Raw genomic sequence first — 24092 nt, 5'->3', positions numbered from 1 at the left:
GCACATTGCTGTTCTTATGTTAATATGTAGGTACACTTGGATCTGCGACCATAAAATAACCTACTATTGTGTCTAGGCGAACATTCGTTTTTATAGCGATCTTTTGAATGATGTCTAACGTGATATCCGGTCCTCCGATGACGACGACTAGACCAAGACTATAATATACGATGCATAATTTCACATTCAGGTACCCATCAGCGATATACGACCGGACAGATACGAAGTGCAAATTTGATTTTCATGTATGCTAAAAGAGCAACGTGTGTAGAAAGTAGACGTGTACGAGGGAAATGATTTTCTCGAGAGTACTTTTTGGCATTACTTAGTTTGAGAAATTTTTTGATGGATTAGGAAACACCAGCAACTCCTTAAGCATCCAGACAAATCTAGAAGTGCACAAAAAAATGTGCTTTTGATAATCTGAATAAGATTTAGGTACATGAGTATCATTTAGACGTACTGTAAGTATGCTCATTTGCCCCTCAAAATTAAATTTCCAGTGTTTGTGCAATTTGGTCGTGTTGTATGAGATTGTGTGTAGGTATGGTGAGTTCTTCTAACAAATATTGAAACACAAGTGTACTGTTCGGATAGGTTTATTCACAACTAAACTTGGTATACAAAATGATATCTTAAGCTAGAAAATAGCTTATATTTATATGGATACTTTAGGCTTAACAATTAACATGTTGGTTGATTGTTATGATTTTTATTTTCTCGCCTCTAGTCACGAACCTAGCAAGGCATCGTTTTACGTATGCCTTGTTTTGGTTCGTTGGCCTTCTCTCTACCTATTCGTTCATATTTGCATACTGCAGGTCGAGTACAAGATTTTACACAGCTGAGCAGTATTAAAATTACGAAAATAAACAAATTTAAAATGCAAAAATGCTCGTGCTTTTGAAAAATTTTGAACTTTGAACTGAAGAGGCTTCGAAAGCATAATTATAAAAATTATTCCTCGGTGTTGTAATTTTTGGCAACGTTGAAAATTCCAGACTTGTGGGTTATTTGTTGAGAGTACAAGATTTCAGTCAACTGATAAAAATGATTACGAAACAAAAAATTGTGAAAAACAAAAATGTCTCAGATAATAAAAAATTCATTAAATTAGAAAACGGAGCATCTTGGTCCATAATTTAGGTACGCCAACACTAAAAATGGAGTACAGCTCGTTAAAGAATAAAATTGCTTTCAATTATCAGTTGTGTGAAATTTAATCATATCACACTGACTCAAAATTGATCCAAGGGTCATTCCACGTCAATTAGACCAAGATGTGGTAGGAGGGTTCGGCGTTTTTTTTTGAAATTTTTCCTGTGGAAAGACCTTCCAAAGGGATGACCAATGGCGCAAATCGCTGCCTTCTAGCTCAATTTTAAAGGCAGCCAGGGGGTGTCAAAGTTTTCATTGAACCTACTCGTAAAATATCATCCATTTCAGCAGTGGATTACTCGATAACCGCGATACCTACCAAAATGGAACATTTTCCTATGGTTAGGGGTTTTGAAAGGCTTTTTGGTGATATCATAAAAATCAGTGTTACCACTTTTTTTCGTACAAAAAATTAGTTCAAAAAGTTTCGAAAAGTAGTTTTTATATCGATTCGACTCTCAAAAATTCTGAAAAAAATATATTAGGAACAACTTTTCATGTTGAACAACATATAAAAAAATTGGGATGGTAACATGTTGCAATGTTGTTTTAAAATACTTAATTCAAAGTTTGCGAAAAAAAAATGTTTTTTTTTTCAAACATGAAAACAGTTTTGATGGGTGAAGTTGGCCCATTTGACCCCTATTTTTACGTATCTGTTGAAAAAGTTGGAAAAACTCGTTCACTCAATGAAATAAACTCCTCACAAAAAAATCAAAATTCCAAATAAAGATTAAAAAAATGAACATATTTTTATGTGTGTTGTTGTGAGTGTAATTTTTATCAACTTTTTCATGAAATACTTCAGAAAGAGGTCAAAATAAGATAACTGAATAAATTTAAACTTTTTTTGATGTTTGAAATTGAAAATTGAATTTTTTTGAATTTTGATTTTTTTGTGAGGAGTTTATTTCATTGAGTGAACGAGTTTTTTCAACTTTTTCAACAGATACGTGAAAATAGGGGTCAAATGGGTCAACTTTACCTATCAAAACTTTTTTTTCATGTTTGTGGAATGACCCCCAATTGAGTGCTTTGCTTTGTTGTAATTCACAAAAATTCAAAAAAATTGACCTATGTCTAAATGATATTCATATAAGTAACTATACTTACTGTTCAAAACATCAAAAGCATTTTTTCGGGTGTTCAAAAGTTGAATAATTATAATCCTGAAAAAAGAATAACGTTTAATGATAGCAGAAAAAAAATTAAAATCATCAATTATAATTTATTGCTAATTTGCGTTTGCAAAATTTTTCAAAAAAAAGTAGCAAAATCCGATTAAAGTTGTTTTATTTTATCAACTTTTTATGAATTTTGATCCACCAAGATGAGCTAAAGTTTCTTTTGGGTGCAATTTATCGTTACTTTAAAAAAGGGGGTTAGCACGATAACAGTAGTGGGTTATCACGATAAATAAGTATTCACGATGAAAAAGAGGATTGCACGATAAAAAAGTGTATTTCACAATAAAAAAATGCATTGCACGATTTCTTAAAAAACCAACGATAAATTAGGTGGTATCCACGATATAAATGATAGTAAGAACAATAAAAAATAAACAATTTCCACGAGAAGTTTTTGACAGAATGAACGATAAATAAGTGATGTTCACGATAAATAAGGGTAAATGAACGACAAAAAGTATCAGATTTTCGCGAGTGAATAAAAAATGAAGTGTTCTAGTAGGTACCTATTTCAATAAAGCTTTACGAGATACGCCGGATGACCTCATTTACGTTTTTGACCCAATGGGATGGATTTTTCTGCCAAGGGAGAGTTGAAATTCGGTAAATTTTCACCTCAGCCTAATACTTTTTCCCAAAATGTCCCAATTCTTCCCTAATTAGACTTGAAAAAAATCACAGATTTTCAATGAAATTACGAAAAATTCTATTTTTTCACCTATTTGATGGCCTTTGCACCCCCTCCCCCTTCTGAGGTCCGATTTAGGTTTCGAACCAAAATAACGTCAAAAATGAATTCTGAAGCCCAAAGAACGTACATATCAATACTCTACTCGACTTTTTCATAAATTTGCCCCTTTGCACCCCTCTCTCTCGGCCCCATTTGGGTTTCGAACCAAAATAACGTCAAAAATGAATTCTGGAGCCCAAAAAACGTACATACCGATACCCCGCCAATTGACTTTTTCAAAATATTTACCCCTTTACACCCCCTCCTGGGGCCCCCATTTGAGGTTCGAACCAAAATAACGACAAAAATGAATTCAGCGCCTCAAAATACCTGTGTATTAAAAAGATTGACGTCAAAATTTGCATTCATTTCTGAAATATGATTTTTGACACCCTAAAAAATGAAAAATATCGTGCTAATCAATGAAAAATATCGTGTTTATCGATGAAAATTATCGGGCTAACACCTTTTTCAATGTTTGAAAAATGCTGTGCTCACCACCTAAACTACCGTTACTAAGCCACGTTTTATCGTTCAAATGGTTATCGTGCTAACCACCTTTTTTATCGTTCGATTATATATTTCCCGTTTCTTTTTAGCATTCTCATGGAATGTATGAACGAAAATCACAGCCATTTCAAAATAAAAGAATTGAGAAACTACCCATGAGAACTTTTAAAATTGATATATACATGCTTGGATACGCACAGCTTTGAAGGCATCAAATAATTTCTGTTGAAAAAAACGTACCACCTACCTACCTATATTCATGCTGCATTGCACTCTCCAGTAATAATTTATCAAAATGAAAATTATAGAAAATTCAATTCTCTAAAATAAAGCAAAAAATCTTAGGTAGGTAACTAGCAATAATCTAATGGATTTGTTGCCCACTAAGAACAGCACATACGAGTATTTTCAGCTGAACTTCATCTTTAACCAAATTTTCACAACTTCCAGACAGAATCAGATTTCAACCTTTTGACCCCTCCAATAAGCAGATATCAGTTTGAATACCTACATATAAAACAAAATGTGAGCTGTTCGGCAGGTCATTTGAATACATAATTTTCAATGACAGAACTTTAAAATCATCAAAAACAATTTCAATATCTGAAAAGTTCAGTTTTCAGCGACAAAATTTTCCTAATCTCAGATACATAGCTTGAGAATACCATTCTTGGATATACCTACATAATTATGTAAAGCTTCAAATTATAGTAAAGTTGGGAGCCATTAAACACCGCTTATTTCAGGTCCTTATGTTTAAAAAATATATGGATTTAAAAAAAAAATACGAAATACGAGAAGAAATATGCTATTGGAAACTGTGGGATTTTATAGACAAGTACATACTTAAATGTACTGTAAGAAATAATCTTCCTACAACTGGCGAGTAGGCAACTGATCAGGAGTAAAAATACGTAAATTTGCCTAACCTGGGATTTAAAAGGAAGGAGTTAGTTATGCTCAAATGAAAAATTTTTTGCTTTCGATTTTGCTGACGATGAGAAATTACAGTCTCGCGTCATTCAAGAACGTAAAGGTTTTGGTTTTCGGTGGATGATCATCAAAGACCATAAAACACAAACTATAGCTAATAGTTATCTAAAGAAAACGTGTTCAAAAGTTGATAATTTTCACCACTTTTTTTTGGTTGAAAATTTTACAAAAAATGCCCTCTTTACATACTTACTTGACGAAAACGTTATGAATGTAAAACGAAAATTAAGAAGAAAGTTGAAAAACAAAAATTGAAAACTTCCCTTCCAAAAAAAAAAAAAAAAAAAAACTGAAAACACGATAAGTAGGTATATATAAAAACTAAATCCAAAACGTGAAACCTCAAAAAAAAACTGAATAGGTCTACATTTTTTTGCCCCTTAGAATCTTTCTTTTTTTGTATGAGTAACAAACATTCATACTCGTGAGTACTCGATATTATACAAAACCAAAAATGCCAAACTCTATTTGAAAGTACAGAACCATTCAGAGAAAGATGCAATTACATCGATGGATGTTTATAGTGTCACTCGAATGAGTATAATATGTATGTACTTTTATGAGTAATATTGAGTCTCACTCACTTTTATTTTCTTCAAGTCGAAGGCAAATAATCCGCGGTCACTGAAAACAAACAGAAACAAAAAAAAAATTAAGTAATTAACAGATAATAATTGTCATCAGACAAGTTTTTCTATGTACTTATTAGGTTTTCAATTTCATCCAAAAAATAAATTCAAATTTTGAACATTCTCATTTATTATTATTCTCATTCGTTCATTTATTTTTATAATTGTAGGTATACAAAAGATCGACTTGAATGGAGTTTGAGAGTTGATGCCAAAATCAATTGAAGCGATTACCTGAATAACTGATTCGAATTTGCTCGTTGAATTCTATTTCATTTGAATCTCTTCTGGGATATTTTTTAAAAACGAGGGAATCTAAAAAGGTTTCAATATTTTAGAAAAATGACAACACATGTCTCGAGCAGGGTTGTAAAAACCTTAAAAACTGAAACGAAAATAAAATAAAAGTAAAGTAAAAACAAAAAAAAAAACAAAAAAAAAACATAACGAAGTTTTAGGAAAAACAAAAACGAGAACTGATAACCAAATTGCAAAAAAACGAAAACAAAATGTAAAACTGAAAAAATTCGTTTTTCGATTTTATTTCCATTTTATTGCGACACTGAATAATGTCAATTTTAACACTAGTTTGTAATAAACTGAATCAGCAATTTAAAAAATGAAATTTCTTGAATATTTTTCTGTTTTTATATTTTACACTCCTTTACTTACAGTCAATGTTTATGTCGTAAAAAAAAGAAAAAAATGATTTTAAAAAACGATTTACAAAAAAACGAAAACAGAAACCGAAAACCAAAAAAAAAAAATTAAAAAAAAATGTAAAATAATATGAAAAAAAAATAAAACTGAAAACACGAATAAAAAATAAATAAAATCTGAAAAACAAAAAAACAAGAGGACAACTGAAAACACTCCCCCCCCCTAAAAAAATTGAAAACAAAGTATCCGAAAACGAAAACCAAAGAAATACTCAAATTTTACAACCGTGGTCTCGAGAAATACGTAACATTTTATAGTTGTGTATTGAGAATACCTTCAGAAGTTACGGATGGCAAACCAAATAATTTAGCTGACGCACGTAAGATGTTTTGCCTATGAATATATTTTTAGGAGAATTTCATCAACATTGCGAACAGGTTCGTTGAAACAAGTAAGCATTTAAAAATTTGATTTGATACTGTTCGTTTGCTATATGTATACTTACTCCAAATTCTAATAATATTCAAAACCTCGTTAAGCTAGATTACTTCAGGACCAAGGGCAAAACTAAAAAGGGAAGGTGTGCCGTTGTAAAATATCAATAAATTTTAAAAAAGCTGGTTTTCAACGAAGTCAGCAAATTTTACAAATTTTTAGACTTGATAAAGAAGCTAGTTTTTCGACTTTTTTTGAAACACGAATTGAACATTTAGGTACGAAAGCTTTTCACTCAGGCCTGTTGATTTTTTTTCTCAAAATCAAACTTTCTAAAAATCTATAATCATTCACACTCGAAAATGTTTAAATCGAAAAATTAACTCATCGTCTTCACATGAAAAATAAACTTTTTTTTTCACTTCTCGAAACTAGAATTCTCGAAAGATTTTGTCCTCATTTCGTTCACTGCACCTATTATTGTTTTTTTTTCGAAGTTGGAATTTCTAGAAAACCATCGTCCAAATTCTAAAATTTTGAAACCAAAATAATCAAACTCCTCACATAAAAAAACAAACGCTCTCAGTTCGTTTAGACCTCTTTGCTTTTCTTTTTCGATGTTGGAATTTCTAAAAAAAAAAAAAAAAAAAAAAAACATCGTCCAAATACTAAAAATTTGAAACCAAAAATACCACTCTTCGCATAAAAAATTGTTTTTTCACGTATCAAAATATGAATTTTTGAAAGCTTTTGCCCTCAGTTCGTTTGGGTCTGTTTGCTTTTTTTTCAAACTTCAAATTTATGAAAAATCATCATTCAAATTCCAATTTTGAAAATGAAAAAATAAAAATCATACTTATGTACCATCAAAATCTTTTGTCCTTACTCGTACTACGTTTTGAATAATTTGTTTCTCTTTTACAAAATGAAAAATTCCATATTTGATAAGACTTCTAAAAATTTAACAAGGATAACAAAAATTGTTTACACGTCATGATAGAGGCTACAGGAAGACCTACTCGTACCTATAACGTCAACTGGCATAATTGTTTCTTCATTTCGTTTTATTCGACAAAATTGGTACCTATTTTTTTCTCATATCAGTCGGCAAATTCTCGATTGTACACTCCCACCTCCATAAATGTTTTAGTTCGTCCATGTATGTACAAAACAGATAATCGGTAGAAATAAATGACTCGTGGCAGGGCATTTGACAATCAATTTTCCGGAGGATTACTACTTGAAGCAGATGCAACCTATTTCATTTGAAAATATCAAATCACCTACATCAGTGATTCAAAATACGAGATAAGGAGTTGAAATAATGGGTACATACTCATCAATAAAACTAATTCCCACTTTCAAAACCATTTCCTATAAAATCATCACCAATCGATCAATCTTAATACCTACCTCAACACGAAAAATCCTCCAGAAGTCGACAATATGCTCAATCGCTCACACAAAAAAATAACACACAACTCAGCAAGACTCCAATACCGTTTTCCAACTTGTAAAGTCAAAAGCACTTTTGTACACCTCATCTGTCCATCCACCACGTTAGAACACTCAGCTTGCCATCACACGATGAACCATTCTCTTCCTCGGGCACCTCGTCATTCACATCGGTATTGAAAACCGATAAATTACGTGGTAAAACGTTCTCTTCGAGTTCGATCTTTCATAACTGTACAATAATTGATGATCGAATCGACGCCGTTGTAATTAAACAGATTACAACAATTTAAATACAATCCGGCAAATGGCTACAAAAACACATTCTTTATTCACTTTCATCTTGGTTTTTTCTTCTCGTATATACGCGTACCTACGTTTACTCTTTTTCTTTCTTAATTTTCAATCCGTTTGAAAATACCATTTCTTCGAAACGAGACATTCCCAATTTACCGTGTAAATTCTTCTTATATAGTCGAATATATGAATAAAAAAAAAACATCACCGTCTATCAATGGAACACAATAGTTTGTATAGATATGTGATCGTCACATGATTGTCATCAATTGCAGATGAAAAAATATGTTAGAAAATACACTCTCGGCGATGTATCGATACAATAACTAAACGGAATCTCACGTTATGTGGGGCAAATCGAAATGCCGTCATGGATTTTTCAAATGAAGAAATACATGGATAGGTACATCGTTAGGTATATACTCACATGGTACGAGGAGTATGGACGAATAATAAGTATCTGTTACCTTGTACTAGCATCGTGGTTTGTGCAAAAGAGCTATACAAGTATACGTACTATTATTGAGTCTTGCATTACTTACTTTCGGTTTCCTATGTCTGTGTAGTACACATTGATAGATACCTACCTGACTGATGCATCTTTAGACACGTGTTTACGAGCATTGTGCAGTATTTGGACCGTTGTTTCGTCTTTCATGCCAACTACCATGCGTTAGTTTACAAAATCTTGAATAAGTGTAGAAATAAATCGCATTGATCAAATTTATCTGTACATCAAGTTGAGTTATTGTACGAGTTCCTATTTATGCTATTTTAGACGTTTACAAATTTTTCAAATAGGTTACTCACGATCAGTAGGCATTCGAGACAATTATTGCAAAATTCATCAACAGGTGTGAAAAAAAACATTAAAAAGTACCCACTCAAAATTGAATAAATAATGTCGTTGGAAGTTATGGGAAAAAATTATGAAATTTTATTATTGATAAAAACGTTTTCTGATCTATTAACGATATTTGGATCTGTTGATGTTCAAAAAAATTTGACACCCCCCCCCCCCCCACTTGATCGCATATTGTGTAATTCATTATTCAAGAATCTGGAAAATTCGAGAAATTGGTCTGGAAAATCTGGAAATGATTATCCCTGACTTTTCCAGATTTTCCAGACCAATTTCTTCAATTTTTCCAGATTCTTGAATAATGAATTATACAATATGCGATCAGGTGGGGGGGGGGGGGGTGTCAAATTTTTTTGAACATCAAGAGATCCAAAATATCGTTAATAGATGTACACAGTTGTGCCCTTTTTTTCCAAGCATGACTGTGAGCTGAATAAGGTGGCCCTTATTTAAACTTGGTGGGAAATTTCTTTTGGTTTTTTTGGGGGGAGGAAATCAAGATTTTAACGTGCTGAGGTCAATCGATGGTATCAAAATTTTTAAAAGGAGAGGCGTTCTGTTATAAGAACAAAAATTGTAGAAAGTGCTCAATAGGATAGCCCTTATTTAAATCTGGTGGGAAATTTTTTTTTTGGTTTTTTAGTGGGAAAAACCATGATTTTAACGTACTGAGCTCAATTGATGGTATCAAAATTTTTAAAAAGAGAGACGTTACATTGAAAGAACAAGAATTGTATTAGATAATAATTCGCATTCAAGCATAGACACATCGGAAGAACAGCATTTTTCAAAAACTTTTTAAAATTTTTATTTGAACCCTCAACATCTTTTATTGGAACATGAAACAAATTATGAATTGGACAGAATACTGAACTGAATACTGAACTGAATACTGAACTGATAAGACGAAACCGTGATCATTCTTTCGTTTTACACACGTTCTTATAGGAAATTTGTAATTTTTGATAATCAATTATTATTTCTGTAATCAAGCTAGCAAGGTGATTTTTGTTTTAAATGAAAGGAGGAACCTCATACTCTTCCAATATGTTCTTATTTTTAGTGTAAGTAATTCGAATCATGTTAAAAACATACTAGGGTTGTCCACATTTACACAGCAAAACTTTTTTTGTTAAATATTCATTGTCTCACCCACTCATTTTTTTCCCTTTAGGTGTAGGTAGTTCACAAAAAAAATTTCAGCCCAATCCTTAAAGATTAACCCATGCCTCGGGGCCGCTCAATGTCCTTATGGGAATTAACATAGGATTTTACATGTGAAAAACGTAAAACTTCAGTTTTCACCAAATTTTTTTGAAATTGATCGTTTGGACCATAAAAAGCAATAGTGTAAACAACGTCAAAGTGTTCTAACGAATTTTCAACTCTGAGGGGTCCATTATTGAGGAGCCACAAACCCACAAATATCGTGAAAATTACGGTTTTTTGGGTTTTTTGGGGGTTTGTGGATCATCACTGTTTTGTTAGTTCCGCATTTGGCCAATATATGTCAGCCACTTTAGTTTTAAATTCCAATACTGAATTTTATTTCATGTTTTTATTAATTCATTATTTCATCCAGTCTTTCTGTCTTTCTGTCTTTTTGTCTTTCCATCTGCCAGTCTCTTCGTCTCTCCATCTTTTTGTCTTTTCATCTTCTTGTCTTTTCTTCTTTTCATCTCATGGTGTTTCCATCTTTTTGTCTTTTGGTCTTTTCATCTATTTGTCTTTTCATCTATTTGTCTTTTTGTCTTTTTGTCTTTTCATCTTTTTGTCTTCTTGTCTTTACATCTCTTTGTCTTTTCGTCTCTTTGTCTTTTTGTCTTTTCAGTGTTAAATCGCACCGCGGGAGTAATAAGGTCACATCTATAAAAAAATTGATTTTGATGTTTTTGCATTTTTGGGGTTTGTATGACCACCCCCCCCCCTCAACCAAAAATTACACTTTGAGTTGGGTACATTATCTAGATCTTGTAAAAAACGCAAATGGCCTAACTCAAAATCTCAACAACATTGCAAGTTGTTTGGAGTTATAAGGGTACATCTCAAAAAACTCCACCTTTTTTGAGCAAATTTCGTACATACAAAGTGTTAACAAATAGTTTTGATTGTTTTGAATGTTTGTCAGTTAGAAATAGTCACAAGGAGTGCATTTTTTATTGGTTTGTACCAAATGGAAATTTTTTAAAAAATTGATCACTTTTCAGAAAAATGAATTTGCAAATATCATGAAATTTTAGTTTTTTTGAGAAAAACTCAAAAACTAAGCACTCTAGAAAAAAACTAATGACATTACTTCGATTGGAAATTTAATTCTCTGCAACTTTGTAAACATGAAATTTTTTTTGGACGCTTCCTTTCGCCTCCACATCAACTTTAATGAAAGGTTATAACTCAAAATGTTTTCCAAACATTGAAATATTTCCTCTTTAAGATTTTATTTTTCAAAGTGTTCTTATGCTAAATGAAGGTAGGATACCAGATCTTTAAAATGAGGTAATATTCATTCCTCACAATTAATATTATAAGTTGATAAAAATAATGAATCAAGTTTAAAAAAAAAAAGAAAATCCCCCCTCCTGTAAAATTTCACTTTTTTGAGATGTGACCTTATTACTCCCGAGGTGAGAAATGGCCCAAGCAAAGCGAGGGCAAAAGTTCTGGAAAATTTTCAATTCCAAAAAAAGAAGGACACTTTATAACAAAATATATTTTTTTAATGTCAACATTACTCAAATTTAATCAATAGGTAGTTTTTTGAAAATCCAGGGCTTGTGTGTTGTTTTTTTTTTTTTTAAAGTGACTTCAGTAACCTTAAACTCTCAAAAAAGTAACCAAGAAGTAACCAAAAAAGTGACAATAGATCCCGCATAGCATTGATGAGATTGTCAGTGGCCTTGACATAAAGTATCGAGATGATTTTACATGATTGTTGATTGAAAAATGTTGGAACATTATCCACAAAGGGGTTAATCTAACTTCGTTTACAATAATTGATTAAAAATTGACATTATTTTCAAAAACTATGATGGAAATGCTGATGGTCGTCATTGCTGTCTACATTTGTATCTACAGTCATGTGCAAGATTTCGATATAATGTAGATACCTTCGTAGACCCGATGATCGATATTGAAATTCAGGTCGTATTGTCGATCCAAAATTGATGTCAACTATAAGGTCGGCAAAAGCATCTACAAAGTTTTGATCTTGTATAGTTACTTTTGTTGATCTAATAATTGTCATCAACTTTGGCATCGGCAAGACGACCTGAATTTCGATATCGATTAGAGGGTCTACAGAAGTATCTACAAAATGTCGTCATCAAGTACATACTTCTGTAGATCTTGTAATCGACATCAACCATCTGGTCAATATTGATGAAGAAGTTGATGTCAATTACAAAATCTATAATTTTTTTTTAGAAATTTCGAAGTGTTGCTGACTCATCGATGTCTGAGTCGACAACACAATGAAAAAAATTTTCAAGTCCAAAATAAGATGGACTAAATATTCTTTGAGGCGTCATCATTCAATAGCGACAATGGTCTAGTGGTTAGGGAATGTGACAGAAGCGAGTAGGATAGCGGCGACCTGGGTTCGATCCCTACCCAGGGCAAGTTTTTTTCTTTCAAAAAAAATTTTTAGTGTGAAATATTTTTGAGAATAGCCTTTACTTGAATCAAAAAAAGCGTTTTGGGCACATTTCGCACATTTTCAATTAAAATATTGCCTCTTTTACACTTAAAAAAATGACACCAATGTCGAGACCTTGTCGAGACAAAAAATGAAGGGAGACAACAGTCGATTTTGATATCAACTTCTCACTTGTCATGTATTGACATTGGTGTCAACTATCAACGAATGTTGTGTCTACAAGAGTAACGAATAGAGATCTCGTCTTTTTCATCAACTTTGGCATCGCTTGTGCTACGTGGGATAGGCAATACATATGAAGAGTGATATTCCAAAACTCGCTTTGTCCAGTTTTATCAAAGTTGGGTTTTCAGTGGTACCTGGTAGATGAAGTATTAACTCACATTCCTACATCATCAACCTACCAAAATGAGGTGTTATAAACTCACCTAAATAGCCAATTCACTAAAAATTAAAAAAAAATAACGTTCCAATTGCGTTTTGTCCATTTTTATTGAAATTTTTTTCAGCAGTATTTAGTGGATGAAATGCATACCTACACTCCTACATCATAAATCCACCCAAATAAAGTGCTAAACTCGCCTAAAAAGCCAATTTACCCGTTTAAAGGGAAACTGTTTTTCCTCTCTCCTGAAAAGTTGTGAAAATGGACAAAGCGAGTTTTGGAATATCACTCTTCATATTTTTTAATGCAAAAAAAATTATCAAAAAAGCAGAACATTTTGTTTTTGAATTAATCAGAATCTAAAAATGAAACTACATAGAAACATGTTCAATTTCAGCAAAAAGCAGGACATTTTGACAATTCCTTTTTCCAATTTTTGTCAGAAAAATTGAACTACAAGATATTTTAGCAACTTTTTAATTGAAAAAAAAAACAATTTTTTTTTATTTTGGTAATTTTAGACCAAAAATTGAGAATTTTTGCGATTTCTGGCTATGAATAGGATGACAATTTCAACAAAGCAAGTTTTTTTTTAGCAATTTCTGGTGAAAGAACAACACAACATTAGAACTAGGTAGATGTTATTGGAAAAGACTGGGAGCTTTCGGATGCAAGAAACAACACAATTCTTAGCATGTTTTTCGCAAAAAAAAAGTTCTTGACAATTTAGACTAAAAGCAAGACTTTTTGCTATTTTTGACAGAGACTTCCACAATACCTAGTTTTAGTAAAACGTAGGGCTTCTTAACAAAATTGTGTCGAGTTGAATGAAATTTCACTACCGCCACGATGAAATTTTGTTGAAATTGGTACAACTTTGATAAAATGATGTTCAAGTTAACGGAAAAAGCTTAGTTTGAATATTGATTGTGATGAAATGTTGTTGAAATTCATGTGAAGTTTCCTATTGATACAAAGAAATTAGGTTTTTGTGGTTGGAAAACGATTTTTTTTAAATTTATGAGATTTCGTATAAAGTTGATGACATATTGTTGAGTTTGATGAAATGTTGCTGAAGTTGATAAAAGAAGTTCAGTTTCAAATTGATGAATAGAAAAAAATTTGTTGAAAATGATGAAATTTTGTTTTAAATTTTGTTGAAATTCACGGAGAATGTTTTGTTACAAGTAAAATTGATGGGATTTTATTCAATGAAAATGTAATTGTTGATGGAATTTTGTTACAATTGGTATAAATTTGCTGAAAAAATTTTCAAATTGGCAAAGAAGTTCTATTTTTACGGAGAAAGTTTTGTCAAAATAGATGAAATTATGTGCTTGGAATGTAGTATGAAATGGATGAAACAACTGAAATGTTGTCCAAAGTGATGGGAAAAGTTCACTTTTGAATATTGGTGGGCAAAAGTAAGTATGTAGTATAGTTGAAATTGATGAAAAAACTGACACAATCATCACAGATACTTTTCTTTTGTAGCAGATGAAATTTTGTTTAAATTGGTTCAATTTTTGTCAAGCGATTTATAAAATGTTGAAAATAGTTGAAAAAAATTATCGAATTTTTAAAAAATAGGTAGTTTTATTAATATAGGTGATGGAAAAATTTGAGTTGAAATTTGATGTACAAATATTTATTGAAGCCATTCCAAAAAGAAAGAAGTTGTTATGTAAGATTTGTATTGCAAATTTATCAAATTTTACTACATAAAATTGACTCGAGGAAAATTAAAATTTTCAACGAAAAAATGTGAATCTCCATTTTTTTTAAAATTCTCTAAGAATCACGTACATAGATAGATAATTAGCAGGAATTTCGAGAAGTGCACCTTTCAGAAATTAAATTTTAATCGAGCATTCGTTTGAAGCGTGGATAAAATATGATTAGGGAGCAATTTATGAGACTGAAAGTGACATCAACACAGTTATTAAGAAGAGAATTATTCAAACATATTGTAGTGTTACACTTTTCTTTTTCAAACAAAACCAAAAACTTTGTATGGTCTGTATCCTGCCTCTTCTCCACCATCCCCACGTAACATTCAAACACACTCCGGTCAGTGGTCACTTTCACTGACACACGTATTAAAAATTCAAATAAGCAATTAAAAGCGAAAATTAAACGTATCCGTATCGGATACAGTAAGTACTTCGGGTGACGATTCTACCTATTATTAGGAGCATGTGAAACTTATTCCAATATAAAATACCTATTCTATATACCGAGTAAGTAAAAACAAGGATCATCGTGAATATAACGAACATGGGAAAGGAAATACTTTTAATGCGACAAGGATGACCGCATTATTACCGAAAAGTATTGCCAAGTTCGTAATAACGTTTTGGCTGCGTCGTGTTTCCATTTACCATACCAGATCGAGCCTGTATAAGCAGCGAGCGGTATTACAATAAGTAGTGTGTGTACGCTCGTAAAACGTCCTCGAGCCTCGACCATAGGAAATTCTTCCTTTTGATACCTGTAAGTAGAATTTCATTCGGTGAATTCGCAAATATATATCGTATAATTGTACGAATCGAGTCTTCTCATTTAAAATAATTAAGTACATAGGTACTCGACTTTATAATGCGATTCGCACTAAACACACGTAAAAACAAGATTACCAACGAGGAAGGGACGGGACGGGGGTATAAACGTAACGATTGGAATAATTTCAAACACAGATCGAATAATACTCGAGTAAACCATCAATTAAAGTGTACTTTTCTTTAATCGCGCTGCGGAAAAAATGAAAGTACTTCTCAAGCACCGTAAGTATATGTAAATTCGATAAATGTTTATAATTAAGTCGACAACAACAACAGCAACATCAACGACGAAGAGGACTTCAAAATTCGATACATATACAGAGATTCGAGAAAGCGAGAGTCCAATTTAAATTTCAGGTGAAAGCACGCCTTTTTTTATAATTACATTATTAGATTAATTGTTGCGGCCGTTTGACATTGGAAATGCTCCGTGGTGATAATGATGATGATGAGATGCTGCGCCATCCACTTGCTCCTGCATCAGTAATAATGTAAGAGTGTACATAAGGTTTATACGAGAACAACGGCATTATAATGTTTGAGCTGTAGTATCATCATCAACGGTTCTATATACGACGTTACTTAACCATCAGCATTGGTCGTATATTTTGCGTTATTTAATACCTTTCTTTCACCGCAACAGTTTTTTCTCATCTTTTATCAATATCAGATCACATCGTTCGCACCTTCAATATAGGTACTCGTATTCGCGTTATAACGAAAGCTGCGAAAAGGAAAAATAAATAACGACGAGCGCTTATACAAATTATGACACTTGCCCACGTAATAACTAAATTAATTTTCCAATGTAAACAAAACATCGTTCTCTGAAGCAAATGTGTTCCCCTGCAGGTCGAACTTATCGAAAAGAACCGTATTTCGGGACAGTTTCTTCAATATCAAAATCTCTTTATTTATTAGTTAGGTCTACGTATGCAAATGAGAGCAATTCTAAAAAATTGGAAAAAAATTCCAAAAATCGTCTGTGTAACTTATTTTGGGGGTCCTCTTAATGTTTATCGACTTCAAAAGATTTTGTGCTGGTTGAAAATATGTATGTACCTCCCTTGGAAATATTTCAGATGTGACGCTCAACATTTATTATCAACCTTCCCCCTCTTCAACCCGAAATAAAATTTTGGTTCTCGATCTTTTCTAAAAGTATTCAATCCCAGAATACACCGATTTTTGATTTTCTCAAAATTTGACTAAAATCTTGATGACTAAATATCTGGAATTTTCTGGATCGAAAGATTCTGTGGTTCATAGTTGGACATCTCAAAGGGAGGTATTAACCTAGAGCCAGATGCCTTATGAAGGATGTGCCATGGAGGGGGGAGACTGAAATGTTTCCAACTTTTCACCCCAGACCCCCCCCCCTACCTCCTCGAGAAGGTATTTTTAATGCTAATTAGCCAGATGTGGTTTGAACAAATTTTTAAGGGGGAGTTGAATCAAAAATGTTGAATAATTTTAAATGTTCGAAAATTCGAAATTTTTTTCGTGTTTTTTTTCAACCTTTTGACTCCTGAAAATCAAATTCAAAAAAAGAACATAACATTTTTGATCTTGCTCGAACAAAGCGAAAGTGAAAGCTTGAGAAGCTCTACTATTTGTGAGGTACATACAAAAAAAAAATCATTTTCAATATATGTATGTACTAGAGCTGAAAATGGTACTCGCTGACAGCGGGTAACTATCATATCCGTATCGTAAATTCTCGCTACTGGGTAGTAGCGGGTAGCGAATTGAAAAAATGTCGCACCGGTTCAGGATTAACTAGTAGCGCATTGAATGCGTAGCTGGTGTACCGGCATGACATCATCATTGTCATCAATCATGTCAAACGTCAATCACACATACGAACGACAGGTGTCGAAGCGTAACTCCTCCCACTTACGCATTATCAAATTTTGGGGTGCGTGCGCAGACCAAGTGCGAAAACTTTCGGGTTGTACTCGCTATACGCTACTATCTATATCCGAATCAACCCGATACAACCACTAACGGGTTTAGCCGGTATTTTAACCAGATACCGGTAAGCGGGTAGCGTAACCGTTTTCACCTCTAGTATGTACTTAAGAAATTTCAAGCCAAAATTTTGTGAAATTTCGAACCTTTTTTCATTATTTTACAATTTTCCACACTAGCTGGTTTGACGAGTTGGTTTGCTTTTTTTTGGCGGGGTTTTCACTATTATGTGGCAATGTCGTACCTCAACTGATATTTGACAACATTTACCGGATACCAACTCGTGTGATAAAAATATTTCAGCTTTTGTTTTGAAGTGCTGTTTATGGAAAAAATTTTCGTCTCACATTTTGAGCTCCTGAAACTTAACCGTGAGGAATTTCGTCAAGAGCCCAAGTAAAGTGAAATCTCTGATTCCTTCTCATCAATAGTCACTAATCACCTTTTTGTGAAAAGCTGATACTTCTTTCCCACAGCCAGTTGAAGTAGAAATAGCATAGTGGGGATGTTTTGGACACTGGGATAAATTTGTGTTAATTTGTTATGTTAGGGTGTAGGAATGCCTCAGTTTTATCTGACAAATCCAGAAAAGACTTTTAATGAGTCTGGAATGATAGTTGATAGGGCCATGGACCAGCTAGTTGTATCCAACAATCTGGGACACCCCTACAGCCTGATCTTCACAAACCATAGATACACCAACGCGATGAAATATCTTGTAGTCAGAGCCATAATGGAGAGATTCTACTACCCAGTGGGGCCAGCTGCTGTGTCCTCCCTGATTTCATACAGGGAGTACCTAAGCATCAGTGAACTGCACACCGGTGAACTGCAGACCCCCACACAGGTGAAGAGTATACTTGAACAATGAACATATCGAAAGGAAACGCGAGGCAAAGATCCAGAGGGACAACTGGGGACATATATCAGTAAGATCAAACGGAGTATTTACCATAGAAGAACTAGAAGATGACCTAATGCTGCAAATCCCAGAGTAGGGTATGCCTTGGTGCATTGTTTTAGGCAGGACTTTGAGATGAGTAAGGGCATAGCGGTCAAATTCAGATGAGCCTTCGGCAATGTTGCCACTCTAAAGTCCAGGGGTGCCAAAGTGGGTGATGTGGTGGAGATATACAGCAAAGGGAACTACGTTTTATATGCAGTAACCAAAGAAAGACACCAGGACAAGCCGACAATAGGAGACGTTGTACTAACAATGAAAGCTCTGGCAGCCAAATGTGTTGAGCTAAACATCACAAAAATCGCAGTACCAAGATTAGAGTGTGGCTTGGACCAACTTGAATGGCCTCTAGTTAAACAAGCGCTCCTAGAGTGCTTCAAGGGCCTTACAGTGACTCTGAGAGTTTACACCCTCCCACCAAACATGAAAGTGTGACTACCTGAACAAGATGTCAAAAACCAATATTGTCAACTGTAAATCAAATTATGCCCGAAGCCAAATTTAAGACATGAAACACTCAGGACCGAATTTACCTGGACCTTGAGATAATCCTAAAATTTACTATAATAGTTATCTATACTTGTAAATACTAAACTTATATAGAAAACAATCGTTTCTTGTGGGCAGTTGGTGAGAAGCCCTAAGCAAGTGCACCGACTGCCCCACAAAAGTCCAAACAAACCTTGTGGCAATAACTAGGAGACCTAACTTGTTTGGGATCACCCCTGGGTGAAATCACTCCCACAGGTATGCATGGAAACGAAACCTGGGAAGTGACAACTGAGCCTTAGGCAACTGCCTAGGGGTTTGGGTCGCGGTGGACAATCCGTCTCACCTTCCCTCTCTCCCCTCTTCCCTCCCTGCTTAGACTTGGGGTGAAGCTTTAATTATATTTAGGTACATCTACATATGTTTATTCTAGTAACCCTTAGTCTAAGATTATTTTTTTCTTTAATAATAAAATACCCTCACCACCTGGTGCAGATTGGGGAACATTGAAAAAAAAAAAAAAAAAATTAAGAACGTTTGAAGTTGCCTACTGAAAATATGTCGATTGAAGAAGGCCAGCAGTGGCTGAAAAATATGGCATAAGAAAGTCGACTCTTCAATATTGCCTCACTAATATTAAAAACAATCCGAGTCAACTGAAATTGTGGACAGATACTGACAATTGATTCCTAATGGATTGAAAGTTGGAATTTCCAAAAATAAGCATTCAAAAAAACGTAATTTCTCAGCATGTCCAAAACATCCACCTATCGTGTCCAAAACATCCCACTACTGTCCAACACATCCACCCAAAATGGTGTTTTTTCAAAGTTCAATGGTTTGTTCAATTTGCAACTAGGTAAAAATGTGCGCATTGAGATCCTCTTTCAAATGAGACCAACCCCACCTTTCTAGGTGTTTCCTATCGCTCGCAATTTCAAATCAAAGAAAAGTGTCCAAAACATCCTCCCTCTCCCCTAATTTTGAAAAAAAAGAGACATTTTTGCTATTTTTGACAAAACTTTGCAAAAAAGCAACACTTTTTAGCAATGTGCTAAAAAAAACCAGAATTTTTGACAATAAATTGGCATAAATAATGCCAGACTTTAACAATTTTCGAAATAGAAGAAATTTTTGAGAATTATTAGCAGGAAGTGTTATTTTTTGGCCTTTTTTAGGAAAAAAGCGAGACTTTTATAAGTAATTTTGCAAAAAGCAAAAGTTTTGATTAAAAAGAAAGACCTTAACAATTTCAGCAAAAAGCAAGACTGTTGAAAAAAGTGATATTTTTTCGTAATACCAAACTGCCAAAAAATTTGAACTATATTTTCCAATTTTTTGGCAAAAAAAATTTGAGCAATCAATTTTTTGCAAAAAGCAAGACTTTATGGAAAATATTGGCGACAAAACACATTCTTTTGCAGTTTATGTCCAAAAAGCGGGTTTTTTCATGTATAGAAATTTTAGGCAACTTCTGACAAAAAAGTGAGATATTTTGGATTATAATATTTATATTCGTATTTTTTTTTTTGTTTGAAAAAATTAGATTTTTTGGATTTTTTGCGAGAAACCATAATTTTAGCAAGAAGCGAATCTTTTTAGCAACTTTGAAAAAGGCTGGATTTGATACTATATTTTGAAAAAAAAGCTAAACTGACAGTTTCGGCAAAAATTAATCCCTTGAATAAGTTACAAATTACCTTCCAAATGAAAAAATACTCAATTCAGATACGTATCTATCTGCACCAAGATTGATCATCTCTACAAATAGACGAAAGCTCTTCCTGAAATGTTAAATACTTTGTATGGGGTGCTGATTGCTGAATTTCGAGATCAGTCAATCACACGAGTGGCAAGAGTAACCATATACTGGTAAATATTCGACGACCTTACGAGTCAGAGCCTTTTCACTTTCGATCATGAAAAAAATAGGTCAAATCCATCAATGAAACAAGGGTGAAGTTCCAGATCGATATTAAAGCTTGAAATCGTTCGCGATGCGTGACAAACGATCGCAGACTCGTGCCTTGTACTCGTATATTCTACATATAGATGTCTCCGAGTAGGTAAACACGCCTACCTGCATTATATCTCTAGCATGTCACCCATTTCACGAAGAACGGCGTGCTTTTCGTGACATTTTATAAATGAATTACTCGCCAGCTGGTAGATTTTGACTATATAGAAACTTATAATAATTCTGTTACATTTATATTAATTACGTATAAAGACATCTTAAGTAGCATTTAATTTTACACTTTGACGAGCATAATTTTCATTAACACGCAACGTTCAACAACAAAATCCACACCCGAATGATCCCCAGCATGGCTGACTCGACAAGCTCGCCAAGATCCTTTCGCGTGGAAACGAAAAAGAAAAAGTACACAGATAGAAATCTCCATCCAGACGTTTAATCTGCTCGCTCTTTAGGCAGATATTGTGGTAAAACCGAATTAAAAATTCAATTTCCAAAAAATTTTCATTACATCAAGATTACCTATATATTTTTCTACAGCATTGAAAAAAATCTCCGATCACGCCTCCTTAACGCTTTGTAAACACGTATGTTATGTGTTTATAGGAGAAAAAAAATGTAAATAGTTCATTATTTGGCCTCTCGTCGTACTAAATTAATTGGTCAACTTGATAAAGTTGGACTTTCTAAAGGAATACCGCACAACCATATTAGGAGAGTAAGTACCTACTTGAGTATGCGGATACACGAATACGCAGACTTATAATATTTACAGCCAGTGTAAAGTGTACATATATGAGAATAGTAAGTCGTAGAGGTACTCAGCACCATATACCACTAATAAAATGGCAAATGGCGATTTTCTATTTGAAAACGAATTAGATATATATTTTTACACTACTTTACACGCTACATACTTACGCGAGTAGGTAATATACCACAAAATAAAATCAATTCCAGACCAAATAACTATGTCGAGGGAAATTTTATTATTGGTACGAGATCTGTACGCCTCTGCCATATTTTCTTTTCGCTTTTTATAATGACAGCGAGTCGTCATCATTTACACACCGTATTAGTACTCACTAATACTTTTAGTACCGCCAATATCAGTATAGCACTTATATTTATATCACGTTGTTGTTGTTGTTGTTGATAATACACGTATAAACTAGGTATAGAAGTAGTAAATATTCGCGCAACATATATTCCATAGGTATATATTGTGTTGATCACATTCGAGATATTACAATAATACCGAGTATCGCCGCCATCAGCAGTAATCCTGTATAGTATTAGGTGCAGATGATGAAGCCGCAGCGGTCGCTGCACTGACACCGCGCCTCATCGGCCAGCATAGATCATCATTCATCAGTCAAGCTCCACTTATCGACCTTATTTCTATCCACAAATCAACCCATCAACGACGACGGCAGCATGTTTGACGTTCGTACATCGGATCAAAATCAAAATTGATGAGCTATATGTGATAATATACTTTTGTGCTGATTTCGAATCAAGTAGGTACCAGCGTCAATTTTGCATCTTTCTCGAGTCCATCACCGTCGAACTGGCTTCGAATGTTGCTCGTATTTTGACAAAAGTCAACCACACATCGTGAATTTATAATCGAGTTTTTGAAAATATCATCAAAGTTTCAATAATAGGAATTTTCATGTTTTTTGAAAAATTAAATTGCAATAATTAATCCAACTGCAGATGTGTTTCGGGTCTATTTTTATTTTTTCAAAATTTTGTTTAATAGGTAAGTACTTATCCAAATTGTGTGTGTGTTTTTTTTTGGCAATGAAACCTCATTTGAGAAAATTTTTCATAAAGGAGGCCAAGGTACATTTATGTAGATCAAAACAGCCAGAATACCAGTTGCTAAAGTGCATTTTTCGATTTTTGATAAATTTTTGAAAATCAAAATTTTGCCAAAAATGTGAAAAATCAAAATTTCATTGAATCAACTCGGAAAGCTGAAACTTGGTGGAAAAATGATGTTTTGGGCACTTTTTTGGAAAATTTATTTTTGTGCTTCCAGATGGTAGTTCTAGTTATGGGTTCCGTCAATGAATCTGTCGTGCACAAAATATGCACCTCTTTGAGCACACTTGGGAACCAGAAGCATTGTTTTAAATCGTTTTTCCCCTCTATAAACTGCCTCAATTTTTCTGCAGCAAAAAGCAGTTTTCGGTACGCTAGTACGCAACTGCATCCTGGGCCCCAAAGGTAAATGATGAGCCTATGGACTTGAAACCTCAACTTGATAAACAAAAAGTAGGGAGCAAAAATGCAAGGGAGACAAGAAACGAAACAAGATAGGTAGAGGTGAGGTGCATGAAAAGAATTTCATTCAACTTTCAACATTGCCAGGAGTCACCTAGAAACAGACAAAATGTCGAGAAAATCAACCTCTTACGTTATAGCTAATGTGGTTTCTGTTCAAGAATTATAAATTTTCTAATAGGTAAGTAGAAGTACCAAGTTAGTAGTTATCTACGTCTTGCTTTTCAATTCCAAGACGGAAAAGCCAGAAAAACCAACGTGAAATCCCTAAGATTGCAATTTTTTGAAAATTATTGCTCAGTAACACGTCATGGTTCAAAACCTGCAAAGATCAAACTAAAGTAGGTAATGTCGTTTTATTTCTTGAACTACCTTTTGCCCTCGCATTTATTTTTCTATACTAAAACTGTTTCTTGAAAATTATTGTTCAAATTTTTAAAATTTAAAAACCAACAAAATCATTTTTTCACGTCTAAAAATATACTTAGGCCCACTGTTTTAGTTCTTGAATTATGAATTTTTAAAAGCTTCAGCCCTCGCTTCGCTTGGGTCAAAGTTTCTCCACTATTCTGACATTGACTTTCTTCAGAAAATAAGACCAAAAAAACATTTTTTTAATCCTCGAATCATAAACTGTTGATAGCTTTTGGCCTCGCTTCGCTCGCACTAATTGTTTTGCGTTTTGAAAATTATAGCATCTAATTTTGTACGTTTTTCCTCAAAGTAATCTCTTCAAGCCCCCCCCCCCTCCTTTCCAAGCACCCCTTAATGAAATAGCTTTTGCACAAAAAAGGTAAAAAATTGGACATTGACCATAAAATCAACCGCGGAGGAATGTCCATGAAAAAACCTGTTCATTGGTAAATTCGACTTAGCTCTGTATC

At 33.5% G+C, this 24092-nt stretch overlaps 1 long non-coding RNA gene across 1 annotated transcript in view; it reads right to left on the bottom strand.

Annotated features, from left to right (window-relative positions):
• Positions 1-596: 596 nt before the first annotated feature.
• Positions 597-24092, bottom strand: part of LOC135841868 (uncharacterized) — a 312604-nt gene continuing 289108 nt past the window's right edge. The window contains exons 4-6 of the long non-coding RNA XR_010558005.1: positions 5163-5202; positions 2272-2327; positions 597-1041 (exon numbers count right to left, since the gene is read on the bottom strand). This is a non-coding gene — a long non-coding RNA (uncharacterized LOC135841868). The remainder of the gene's footprint in view (positions 1042-2271; positions 2328-5162; positions 5203-24092) is intronic.

The sequence above is a fragment of the Planococcus citri genome, chromosome 3, assembly GCF_950023065.1.
Source record: "Planococcus citri chromosome 3, ihPlaCitr1.1, whole genome shotgun sequence".
Classification (NCBI taxonomy): domain Eukaryota; kingdom Metazoa; phylum Arthropoda; class Insecta; order Hemiptera; family Pseudococcidae; genus Planococcus; species Planococcus citri.
The sequence above is the reverse complement of the archived record's forward strand: the minus strand, read 5'-3'. Positions and strand labels throughout refer to the sequence as shown.